The sequence below is a fragment of the Capra hircus genome, chromosome 6 (assembly GCF_001704415.2).
Source record: "Capra hircus breed San Clemente chromosome 6, ASM170441v1, whole genome shotgun sequence".
Lineage (NCBI taxonomy): Eukaryota > Metazoa > Chordata > Mammalia > Artiodactyla > Bovidae > Capra > Capra hircus.
The window spans coordinates 33,109,918-33,122,242 of NC_030813.1; the positions used below are offsets into that span (position 1 = coordinate 33,109,918).

A 12,325-nucleotide genomic window follows, 5' to 3' on the forward strand; every position below is an offset into this window, starting at 1 on the left:
TGAATGACATTCAAGTTAAAAACCATTTCCTTAAGCTCAGGTGGTCACTAACATTAATGAAATATAATGTGCCACACCTGCTCATCTAATCTTAGCAAATATTATAGTAAATCCTTAGTAAATTCCACCAGCATTTATACAAGCAAGAAGGAAATTTGTTCCTTAAATCATATGACTGGATTTTCCCCTGAAATATCTCATTAGTCTTGAAAATATTCTTTCAAAAGGTTTAATTTCTTAGTTTTCTGTGATTCAAATAAGCTGATTTAATACAAATTATTTTTTCAACAATAAATTGAAACTAGTCCCAATAAGTACATTTAAAAACAAACAACTCATGTAAGACTTTTAAAATAATGTGCAGTACTTTTATTGTTGTTTATTTAAAGTGCTTTGGCATGGAAATGAATTGGTTTATCCATTCCAGTTCACTTATGCGGAACTTCTTATTTGAAAAGCAGGATAATCTCAAAACTTTTGAATGTAGCTATTTTAGCATAGTCAAAAAAGGCCAATCTAAATATAAAAACAGTTCCAGCATTTCTCTGTAAATCTATATTATACCATATTTACAAAGTAAAGATTGAAATTGCCTGTTTTTTTTAATTTTCTTTAACATTTCATTTAATTCACTTAATCTATTTGCTTACCTGCTCTATTCATGACACTGAGCTAAGTGTTTCAAGAGATTGAAAACAACAACAACAACAAAAAACACACAACTCTCTCTGAAGGAAGTGGTGATGAGACAAATAGAGAATAAAAAAGTAGCTCCCTGTTAGCACATGACCTCTGGAAAATTTATTAAATATTTGAAACTTTATTTCCTATCCACAAAATGAGCATAATCTTGATACTTAAATCACATGTTTGATATGAGAATTATATGATGAATGTATCAATAATATATTCTAACATTTCTTGGAACATAGTGTTGTCAAATATATAAGAAGCTGTTGGTTTATATTTGGAGAAGATCATGAGCATACATTTATATAGATCTAGTATCCTAGTGCGGAGAAGGCAATGGCACCCCACTCCAGTTCTCTTGCCTGGAAAATCCCATGAATGGAGGAGCCTGGTAGGCTGCAGTCCATGGGTTCTGGCACGACTGAGCGACCTCACTTTCGCTGTTCACTTTCATGCATTAGAGAAGGAAATGGCAACCCACTCCAGTATTCTTACCTGGAGAATTTCAGGGACAGGGGAGCCTAGTGGGCTGCCGTCTATGGGGTCGCACAGAGTCAGACACGACTGAAGCTACTTAGCAGCAGCAGCAGCAGCAGCAGTATCCTAATGAATCCTAGAGTTCCCTTCCCATTCTCTTGCTTCTTAGTGAGTTTTCTGTTTGAGCTCTCAGAATTTCAGATGAGGAAACAGGGGCTTATTTAATCCTGCTATTTGGCCCACAGTTGAGGTAGACACCTGGTCCAAGCTTGATTAACCCAATGCCTTCTCACAGAAATTTGAAATGATAATAAAGAATTTCCAGTGACTTTTGGCAGTGGAGCTGGAATGCATGGAGAGCTGGAGCTACAGAGTATCAGAAAGAGGCAGTCTGCATGCAGAGAGATAGGTAAGCATTACAGACCCAAAACAGCAACCCTGGTTTCTGAACCCAGTTCTTAACCCCAGACCTTAGTGAGGGCCTTCTTTTTTCCCTACCTTCTGTGTTCTTCTGTAAATTTTATTTTTTCTTTAGATTTGTGAAGAGAACTTTGCTTATTTACCTAGACAATTCCCTATAATCTCTACGACAAACAATAGTACCATGATTTGGAGTTTGTGTGTGCTAAGTCACTTCAGTCATGTCTGACTCTTTAAGACCTCATGGACTGTAGCCCATCAGGCTTCTCTGTCCATGGGATTCTCCAGGTAGGTTGCCATGCTCTCATCAGGGGATCTTCCTGAGCCAGGGATCGAATCTGTGGCTCTTAATGTCTCCTATATCAGAAGGCAGGTTGTTTACCACTAGTGCCACCTGGTTTGGTGTTTAAAGGACTTTAAATTGTGGTATGCTTACTCCTTGGAAGAAAAGTTATGACCAACCTAGATAGCATATTCAAAAGCAGAGACATTGCTTTGCTGACTAAGGTCTGTCTGGTCAAGGCTATGGTTTTTCCTGTGGTCATGTATGGATGTGAGAGTTGGACTGTGAAGAAGGCTGAGCATGAAGAATTTATGCTTTTGAACTGTGGTGTTGGAGAAGACTTTTGAGAGTCCCTTGGACTGCAAGGAGATCCAACCAGTCCATTCTGAAGGAGATCAGCCCTGGGATTGCTTTGGAAGGAATGATGCTGAAGCTGAAACTCCAGTACTTTGGCCACCTCATGCAAAGAGTTGACTCACTGGAAAAGACTCTGATGCTGGGAGGGATTGGGGTCAGGAGGAGAAGGGGACGACCGAGGATGAGATGGCTGGATGGCATCACTGACTCAATGGACGTGAGTCTGAGTGAACTCCAGGAGATGGTGATGGACAGGGAGGCCTGGCGTGCTGCGACTTATGGGGTCTCAAAGAGTTGGACATGACTGAGAGACTGAACTGAACTGAGCTGAAATTGTGGTACAGTAATTTCAGGGAGGCTGTTTCAGGTTACACAGATGGCAATGTCTCTTCCAATGAGGTGATGTTCCTAAGATCAAAGCCTGTGGAAATATGCTCTGAAGCAGCCACTGTAGATGGTCTTGCTCCCTGCAACTGAAAATCTTTGTCCACTAGAACTTATACAACTTAATTTTGTTTCTGGGAGTAGGGGATTCAGAATGCAAAAAGGATCAGATCTATATCAGCCAGTATTTATTAATGACCTAATGTATCCAGGGCGTAAGTGTTTCCCTGGTGGCTCAGATGGTAAAGAGTCCGCCTGCAATGTGGGAGACCTGGGTTCAATTTCTGGGTTGGGAAGATCCCCTGGAGGAGGGTGTGGCAACCCACTCCAGTATTCTTGCCTGGAGAATTTCATGGACAGAGGAGGCTGGCAGGCTGCAGTCTATAGTGTTGCAAAGAGTTGGACACAACTAAGCAACTAACTTTCACTTTCATACACAGGGCATGATGTTAGGCCCTGGGTGAAAAGTAATGAATAATGAGTGTCTTTCTTCAAATTACTCTGTGTACATTTTTGGAAAAGCAGTGATCATGGAAGAAATGGGAATGAGTAGGAAGAGTGATATAAAAAATGACTTTCAATGTTTATAAGGAAATTAAAGAAATAGGTTCCAATGAGTCATCACAGTGAAGAGCTCCAAACATCTAGGGGGTATTCTGATTCTATGAATTTGAGAGGAAGTGCCCAGTGACAATGGCACCCCACTCCAGTACTCTTGCCTGGAAAATCCCATCAACGGAGGAGCCTGGTGGGCTGCAGTCCATGGGGTCACGAAGAGTCGGACACGACTGAGTGACTTCACTTTGACTTTTCACTTTCATGCATTGGAGAAGGAAATGGCAACTCACTCCAGTATTCTTGCCTAGAGAATCCCAGGGATGGGGGAGCCTGGTGGGCTGTCATCTATGGGGTCGCACAGAGTCGGACACGACTGAAGCGACTTAGCAGCAGCAGCAGCAGCAGCCCAGTGACACAGGGAGAATAAACAAAGGGGTAGTGCATTTAGAATTCATTTATTTATAATTATATCTACAGCTTGTTCTTATTAGCAATATCTCTCTTCTCCCTCCTGTAGGAATGCTCGTTTCAAAACTTTCTTTGCTAAAACTTTTGACTTAAGTTTTTCTTTTTAGCCCAATCTTCAGGACAGATTGTGAATGGTCAGAAACCTAAAAAGGTAACAGTGATACGCAAACACTTGCATTCCACATAGAACTGTAGCTAGGGAAATAGGAAGACATGTGCAAGTTTAATCTCTTTTTATTGAATTCCATGAGAAACCGAGATTCCCACAGTGGTTTTAATGCATCAGAATAAAATCCTACTGCTATATTATAAATAAGACCTTTATTTAAAATAAAAAAGAACCCACAAACTTTTAAACAAGATAAAGTATTTTCAAGCAATAACTTGGGAAGGGATGAAGAACCTAAGAAAGGAAGGAAAAATATGGGAAAGAAATAATATTAAATATTCAGAATCATGCCTTTATTTGAGTAGCTGTGGCTGCAAGGAGAAAGATATAAAAACTATGGGAAGCAGACACTCTGTGGTTCTCTTCTTCTGATTTAACATGACCCCAGGTCCTGACATGACTTTGTGTGACTGCAAAGAGGGATCTGTGTGAGGTTTTGTGTAGAGAAGAACATGACCAGGAGAAATCAGAATCTATTTTTTGTGGAAGAGAATTTTAAAACTTGTAAAAAACAAACAGAAAAAAAAAAAAAAACCCACAAACTCCAGAATTCACTGGTGGTCCAGTGGGTAGGACTTGGTGCTTTCACTGCCAGGATCCCAGTTCAATCATTGGTGTCAGAAAATTAAGATCCTGCAAGCCACACTGAATGGCCAAAAAATAAAGGTAAAACAGATTGCCAGTTTTTCTTCCTTATAAAATCTATTTCCTTCTATAGCCGTTCTTGTTCTGCTCAGTATCCACTTTAAGAGGACTGAATAGGTGAGGATGATGTTCTCATTCCTTGGATCAGTCTCCTACTGCAGCAATTGAATTTCCAGGTGGCGCAGTGGGAAAGAAACTCCCTGCCAAGCAGGAGACATGGGTTCAATCTCTGGGTCAGAAAGATCCCCTGGAGGTGGAAATGGCAACCTGATCCAGTATTTTTCCCTGGAAAATTCCTTGGACAGAGGAGCCTGGCAGACTATAATCCAGGTGAACTACAGTCCATAGGGAGGCAAAGAGGGGGACACAACTGAGGACATACACATGCCTGCTGCGGCAGGTAAACAGTGGGCAGGCAGGGAGAAGCGGGAGGAGGCTTAAGTGTACTTGTATGTCATAGGTATAATTTTTTGAAAAGCAATGTTTATAATTTAAAAATCACTCATAATGATTCCTAAAATCTGTGAAGAGTATTTTTAAAATATAGAAAATTATTTGTGCATATATTTTTTAAATATGTAAAGTATATTTTGAGGGACAAAACTGCAGAAGAGAAAAGATAAATGAATGCAATTTGCTTCATAGTCTTTAAAACCTGAAGTTGGGAGATCCTGATCCCTAGGAACTGATACACACTCAAAATATTCATTAATAACATAGCCCTCATCACCCACTCCACCCATTGTATCCTCGGCAGCTTGAAGGGAAGTGTGTTTATTCTTACACCCTAGGACTTAGCACAATGCCTGGAACAGAATTCATATTCCTTATTTTATTTTTCTAGAATTAGAATTGAAATGAATTAAATTACTTGGCAGTTTTTCTTGTTATTGTTATGTTTACTACCTTAGGATTCAGGGATCTAAACAATTTTTTTTTTCACGAAATACTTAACTTTTATGTCAGATACTTGCTACCCACACATTTCTCCTCTTTGGGTCAGTGTTAATCAGCTTTTGCTGTGTAGCAAGCCATCAGAAAACCTAGTGATTTAAAATAGTAAATACTATATTTCACATGGTTCTGTGCATTGTCTGGGTGGTTCTTTTTGGCTAGGATAGTTCAAGGGGAAACTGCAGTGGGCAGGTGGCTTGATCTAGTGGCCTCAGCTGGGTCTCTTTGCTTTAAGCGATCCCTTAACTTTTAGTAGCCTAGCTGGACTTCTCCACATATTGTCTCTGATTTCTAAAAATGGGAAGAGAAATTAAGCTCTGATGTGCAAGAACTTTTAAAATATTTGATTACATTTGATAACATTTACTTGGATAAAGTAAACTGTATGACCAAGATCAGATTAATTGTTAGCGAAAAATGCTTAAGAGTGTGGATACAAGAGGCTATGAACCAAGTAGTTGCAAATAACTTCCTCTCATACTTGAACATAGTCATGCTTCAAAAGGTTCTCATTTGGGACCTTGAAAAACAGACATCTGATCCACACACAATTCTTTAATTTTAGGCCTATTTAATTTATTTTTTAGGCCTATTTTATACTGTAATTAATGACCCATCATTGAGAAATTAGAGTTTGCCTTCTACGGTGTTTTATATTTTTAGAAAACACTTCTATAGTGTTTTATATTTTTAATCACTTTTTAAGATTCATTTCCTAAGCTCATTCTTGTTGACAGCCCTCCTTCTGTTCCTGGCTCTTTCTCATTTTTCACTATGGCATCTTTATTATATGATATCTTCATATTAATTGCTAAATGTTGAGGAACATATGAATACATATGCTTGAGTGCTGACTTTCATTTAAGTCACACAATGTACTTTCTGGTCACGTTCCCAAGAATATTCTTCCCAACATTTTCCAGTACACATTCCTTCTCGCGGTCCAGATTTCAGTTCAAGTGCCACCAACTGGGAGCCTCAACTGAAACCTAAAGTAGTTCTTGATCAGTCTCCCTTATGCCCTTTCTGATGTTTTATTTTTGTTAAAGCAGCACGTTATTTATTCTGTATTCTGCATTACGTTTCTTCAACAGGTACACAATAGTAGGGCAAACCAGTTCATAAAATAGTGAAATAATTTCATATAGTTTGGTAAATAGCCATTGCTCTGAAATCCTAAAACCCCCAGTTCACCCAGCTAATCCTCTGTGGCACCCACTGTACATCCTCTCCATCCAGAATCAAAAGGGTTAATTCGACTTAGTGGGGGACTCTAAGCCTGTTCCTGAACTGTGGCCAACGCCTCCTCTGAATGACCCGAGCCTGTGTTGTAACAGCTGTTGAATATCTATAATGATTGCTGCTTATAGGATAGTTCCTAACTTGCCTCCAGCAATGAGCAGTGAACTTCCTAGATTTATTTTTAGAGGCAAGTGAGTTATTTTTCTAGAACTCTGTGAACCAGATCATTTGGGCTTGGGCTTTGATAAGCTAAAAACATAGGCAGAGGGTGGTTAGGCATTACTTTCTCAAGATAATATTCTATTTTGTACTTCAAGATCTTGGTTTCATATGCCAGAAGTAGAATATTACCTCATCTTTGTCTGTGTGTTAGTTCTGGTACAACTTCTAATCTCCCCCCTGACAGATGAATATGTCAGAGCACTTATCAGAAGGTCAAATACTTAGTTGGAAAAAAAAAGACAGAGGGAGGGAGGGAAAGCAGGGGAGAGAGAGAGAGAATCAGATTCCCCTCCACCAAATATTGCGGCTTTAAAAATGTTGAATAAATTGGATCTTAACATTAAAATGGTATAAAAATCATACTTTTAGTTGTAGAATTACAACTAAATTGTGACTAAGACACCTAACTTATCACCGTAAAAACCTTTTATGGGCACAAGATGTATGATATGTATGCTACTATTGTATTAAAGCTTATTAAAATTTATAATGCATTTTCATCAATAAAATAGATTTATGGAACTTGATGTCAGGCTAAATGGAAATGGTATCCACATCAGTGGATACCTATAAGCATCAAATGAGATATCACACTTAAAAATGATTTGCAAGTATCTGTGCAGGGTGCAAAAATAGCACTTATTATATCAAGGAAAGGAAGCCTTATCCATTCTGGTAGCCCTCACGCCTGGTGCATTTTAGGTACATAGTTGTTCCTGAATTGAAGAAATGAAGATTGAAACTAATTTAATCTTCCCATAATCTTGGTTCCCTTTCTTTACTTAGATGACTCAAACATCCCCATATATGCCATCCACTTAGTTTTTCATTTTTTTCATAAGGGGATTTGCCTTCTATAATACTCAAAAGAGCAAATATCAATCTGGAAAAATTTTAGTGAGTTGAAAAAATTATTGGACTTAAAGTATCAGGCATTAACTATTTTTATTAAAAATAAACATTGACCTTAAGTATTAGCTGAAATGCACATTCAAAAACATTATAAAGAAAAGAATAACTCTCAAAGCATTATGGAAAGGTTTTTGGATCATGGTACTTGTGAATAGCCCATGTGGGCAGTTCTTGATCAGGCTAGTCAGGACTATCTGCCTTTGGATCTCATATTCCTGTTCTTAGCTCAGATTTCCCTGAACTTTTTATTTAAGCAGTTACCTTCACCATAATTTAAGAGAAGAATCCAAAGTGTTAAAGTCTCCAAGATATTCAGATTATTATTGAACTACATAGTATTTAGTGAAGGAAAGTCTCACAGTAAGAAGTTTACAAAAGCTGGTACACATTTTAAGCTCTCACACATTATTAAGGATTTTCAAAAGGAATCTGATACTGATCTCCACTGTACTGAACATTAACAACATGGCTATTTTGCTTTTAATAATTCCATACTTATTGTATTTACCTCTAAAACTCAAGGGAATTTTAAAATAGCATATGTCTCTGTTGTTAATATAAGCTTCTTAACAATAATGATATAATACTTTATTTCTGTAACAATTTAGAGGAGTAAAAAATTGTGTGGGAATTAAGCTTACAAAAAATCAGTTTTGAGGATACGGATGACATAAGAGACTAGGTTTATCCTTTGGGATTTAATCTTGGAGGAAAAGGGCAATCAGGGCACTTGATCCCTGAATTGTTTTGGGTCAGCATTAAATCAGATAGTGCCTTTGTAATGACAGAGGAATAGAAACAGTGTACTCAAGATAATTTTGCTTACTGCATAATTTTGGATTTGCCAAAACATCAAGGATGGTGTTTTCAAAGAGTATTACAGAATTCACTTCAGTTCTGTACAATTATTATCCTTTACTTTTGGTGCATCATATATCAATTCAGAAAAATGTAACCACCTCCACTCTAACGTGGTTGCGTATTATGACAGCGAGAAAACAGTTCACTGTGCATTCAGAAGATCTGTTTGACGTTGCTGTGATTATTGTTCCCTTTCACCTTGTGTACTTCAGCTTCTCCCTTCAAACTAACAGCTGTGGCCACATACTTGGCAGCTGGTAGCCTAACCCCTCCAGAAGCCAAGCTCTTAAATAGACTTCCTAGGAGCAGGCTTGGGCTCCATAATGTCTGCCTGCACACTCCCTCCTTGCTAGCTGATTCCTTGGCAAGTTCTTTGATTCATTTGATTTTTGGCAGAGGAACTCCCCTGCTGACTATGAAGTCTCTGATTCTGTCAAATGCTTTAGTCAAGCTGATTGTTTATTTGACTGCCCCTTCCTATCACACCTAAAGATTTAAGTTTTCCAAGATCTATGTTTAATGTCATACAGTGCTAAATAAAAGAGGGTTCTGCATAGTTGAGTTGTATTGATATGAAGGATGAACAATCCTTCACCCTGGGGCCAAACCCTCATTGATTCTAGCCTCTTTCCAACAAGAGGCTTATAACATAACACTGTGACCATTTCTTGGCAGAGATTACTTTTCCCACCTTATGGGGTGGCAAGTTACCAAGAGTCTCGAAGCAAATGCTTGGCCCAGATACAAGGCACTCTCTTTCTTCCTCTCAATGGTGAAAATCTGGTCCATTATTTCCCTTTGATTTCTCTCTTTTATGGGTAAGGTTGCTGAAAGAATTTTGGAAAAGTTTGCTCTAGGTACTAATTGGAACTGGCCTTCTATCATTCAAAGACCTGAGTTCTGATATGATTAAAATTTTCAGCAGCATCTAATCTGATTAATTCTCTGTTATTCCATATGGATTTGAAAAATAACACAGGCAGAGATCTGTATGTAGCAGGAATTTTACAGAAGAAATTGAGAAGATTTTTTATTTCTTTCAGAAAGTGTCTTCTTTAAAATCAGTGCTTATCAGTACACTATGCATAATTCACCAAGACCAAAAGAAGAAGAGAATATACATCTCAGATAATATCTATTAAATAATGACTTTAAAAGTCAAGAGTATATGGACTTATTTCCTGCAATGAGAGATGAATTGAAGCAAAGAGCTGCAACCCCTTTCATCCTTGTATGAAATACATATACCAGTGCTACTCAAAATCTATTCTTTAAATACAGCTTGTTCTTATGGCATATTCAGCTAATTGTTTTAACCTTCCTATTTTAGTTTTATTATTGAATGGTCTATTATTAAGAAAAACATAATTTTGTCATAAATACAGTCTGAGCTTGAAATATGTATTCATTGCTTATTATGTATGACACATACCAATGGACACTTGAGGTGTTTTCATATCATGGCTATTGGAAATAATACTGCAATGAACATTTAATGTGCATACATCTTTCGGAGTTAATGTTTTCATTTTCTTCAAATAAATACCTAGAAGTAGAACTGCTAGATCCTATGGTAGTTCTATTTTTAAATTTTTTTGTGAAGATTCACACTGTTTTCCACAGTGACTGCATTCAGTTGCATTCTCACCAACAGTGCACAAGGGTTTCCTTTTCTCTACATCCTCGCCAGCACTTGTTATTTCTTGTCTTTTAATTGTATCCATTCTAACAGGTGTGAGGTGATATTTCATTGTGGGTTTGATTTGCATTTCCCTGATGATTAGTGACATTATGTACCTTTTCATGAACCTGTTAGCTATGAGTATGTCTTCTTTGGAAAAATGTCTATCCAGATCTGCCCATTTTTAAACTGGATTATTTTTTTCCTTGATCTATATGAGTTTTTTATGTATCTTTCTTATCAACCCCTTATAAGATATATAATTTGCAAATATTTCTCCCTTCAGTAGGTTGCCTTTTCATTTTGTAGATCATTTCCTTCGTTTTGCAGAAGTTTTTAAGTTTGATATAGTCCCACTTGTTTAGTATTGCATTTTTTGCTTTTGGTGCCAGGCTCAAAAAATCATCACTAAGATGTATGTCTAGGAGCTAACTGCCTGTGTTTTCTTCTAGGAATGTTATGGTTTCAGTTCTTATGTTCAAATATTTAATCCGTTTTGGTTTGATTTTTGTGTGTGGTGTAAGATAGTCATCCATTTTCATTCTTTTGCATGTAGCTGACTAGTTTTCCCAAAAGCATTTCTTAAAGAAACTGTCCTTTTCCCATGATATATTCTTGGTTCTTTTGTTATAATTATTTGGCCATATGGGGCTTCTCAGGTGGTCCAGTAGTTAAGACTCTGTCCCTGGTGGCTCAGAGGATAAAGCGTCTGCCTGCAAAGCAGGAGACCCGGGTTCGATCCCTGGGTTGGGAAGATCCCCTGGAGAAGGAAATGGCAACCCAATCCAGTATTCTTGCCTGGAGAATCCCATGGACAGAGGAGCCTGGCGAGCTACAGTCCACAGGGTCTCAAAGAGTCGGACACGACTGAGCGACTTCACACACACATTCACACACACTTCCACTGTAGGGGCATGGGTTTGATTTTTGGTTGGGAAACTAAGATCCTGCATGCCCCATGGTACGGTCAAAAATGAGAGAAAAAAAAAATCCCTCACTGGAGTGATAACAGAGGTGGGTGAGTTGAAAGCTGAAAGAAAAAAATTGACCATGAGCTTATCTCTGGGCTTCTAATCTGTTCCAAAAATCCGTGTGTCTGTTTTTCTGCCATTACCAAACTGTTTTAAATACTATAACATTGTAAAGCAGTTTGAAACTACATAGCATGGTTGTTCCAGATTTGCTTTTCTTTCTCAAATTATTTTTACTATTCAAGGTCTTTTGTGGTTTCACACAAATTTTAGTATTTTTTTCTATTCCTATCAAAAAAAATTGGAATTTTGATAGAGACATGGTAATTTAAATTGAATCCTCCACTATACTTACAATTTTTAACTCCCAGTATGAACTATATTGAACTCACACACTGAATTGTAGTTTTTCAATTTGAAGTTCTATAGTAGATTTTGGTCTAAAATGGTATACCTATTTGTATTTTTAAAAGGGGATTTCAAATTTGACAATAAAATATCCAGGTCATCACCCTTAATTAAAAGACACTAGTTTTCTTATAGTAAATATACTTTTCTTAACATTTATAGGTATTTAAACACAAGCAAGATCAAACTTTTCACAAAGCACATTTTTAAAGAATAGTGATTTTCCCTTCTATAGGATATTACTTTAGTAAATAATCTACTATTTAATAAAGTATAACATATAGTTGCTACATATAGGAAGGTATTACTGACTTCTGTCATTAGAATGATTAGGATAAGCTAACTATAAATAAACTGTCCATGTTTCCTACTCTCATATACACAGAGCTGTCATATGTAAGATCTAACTAATTAAAATCACACCTACAAATTGGCAGTACTTTAGTTTCTAAAAAGTATGTATGTGCATAATTTGTAAAATAGGAAATCCAGGGATCGTGATTCAATATATGGCATTTTTAAGATATGTACAAATTGCTTTGGGGTAAATATAAAGCAATGATCCATTTCTAGGAGATGGTGGTAAAATGGACTGAATAAATAACTCATCAATAGAAAAAGAG

General features: G+C 37.3%; 1 non-coding gene across 1 annotated transcript; it reads left to right on the forward strand.

The window, feature by feature from the left end:
* TRNAC-GCA lies at positions 11,006-11,077 on the forward strand. Its single transcript has one exon. It is a non-coding gene; the product is annotated as a tRNA-Cys (tRNA).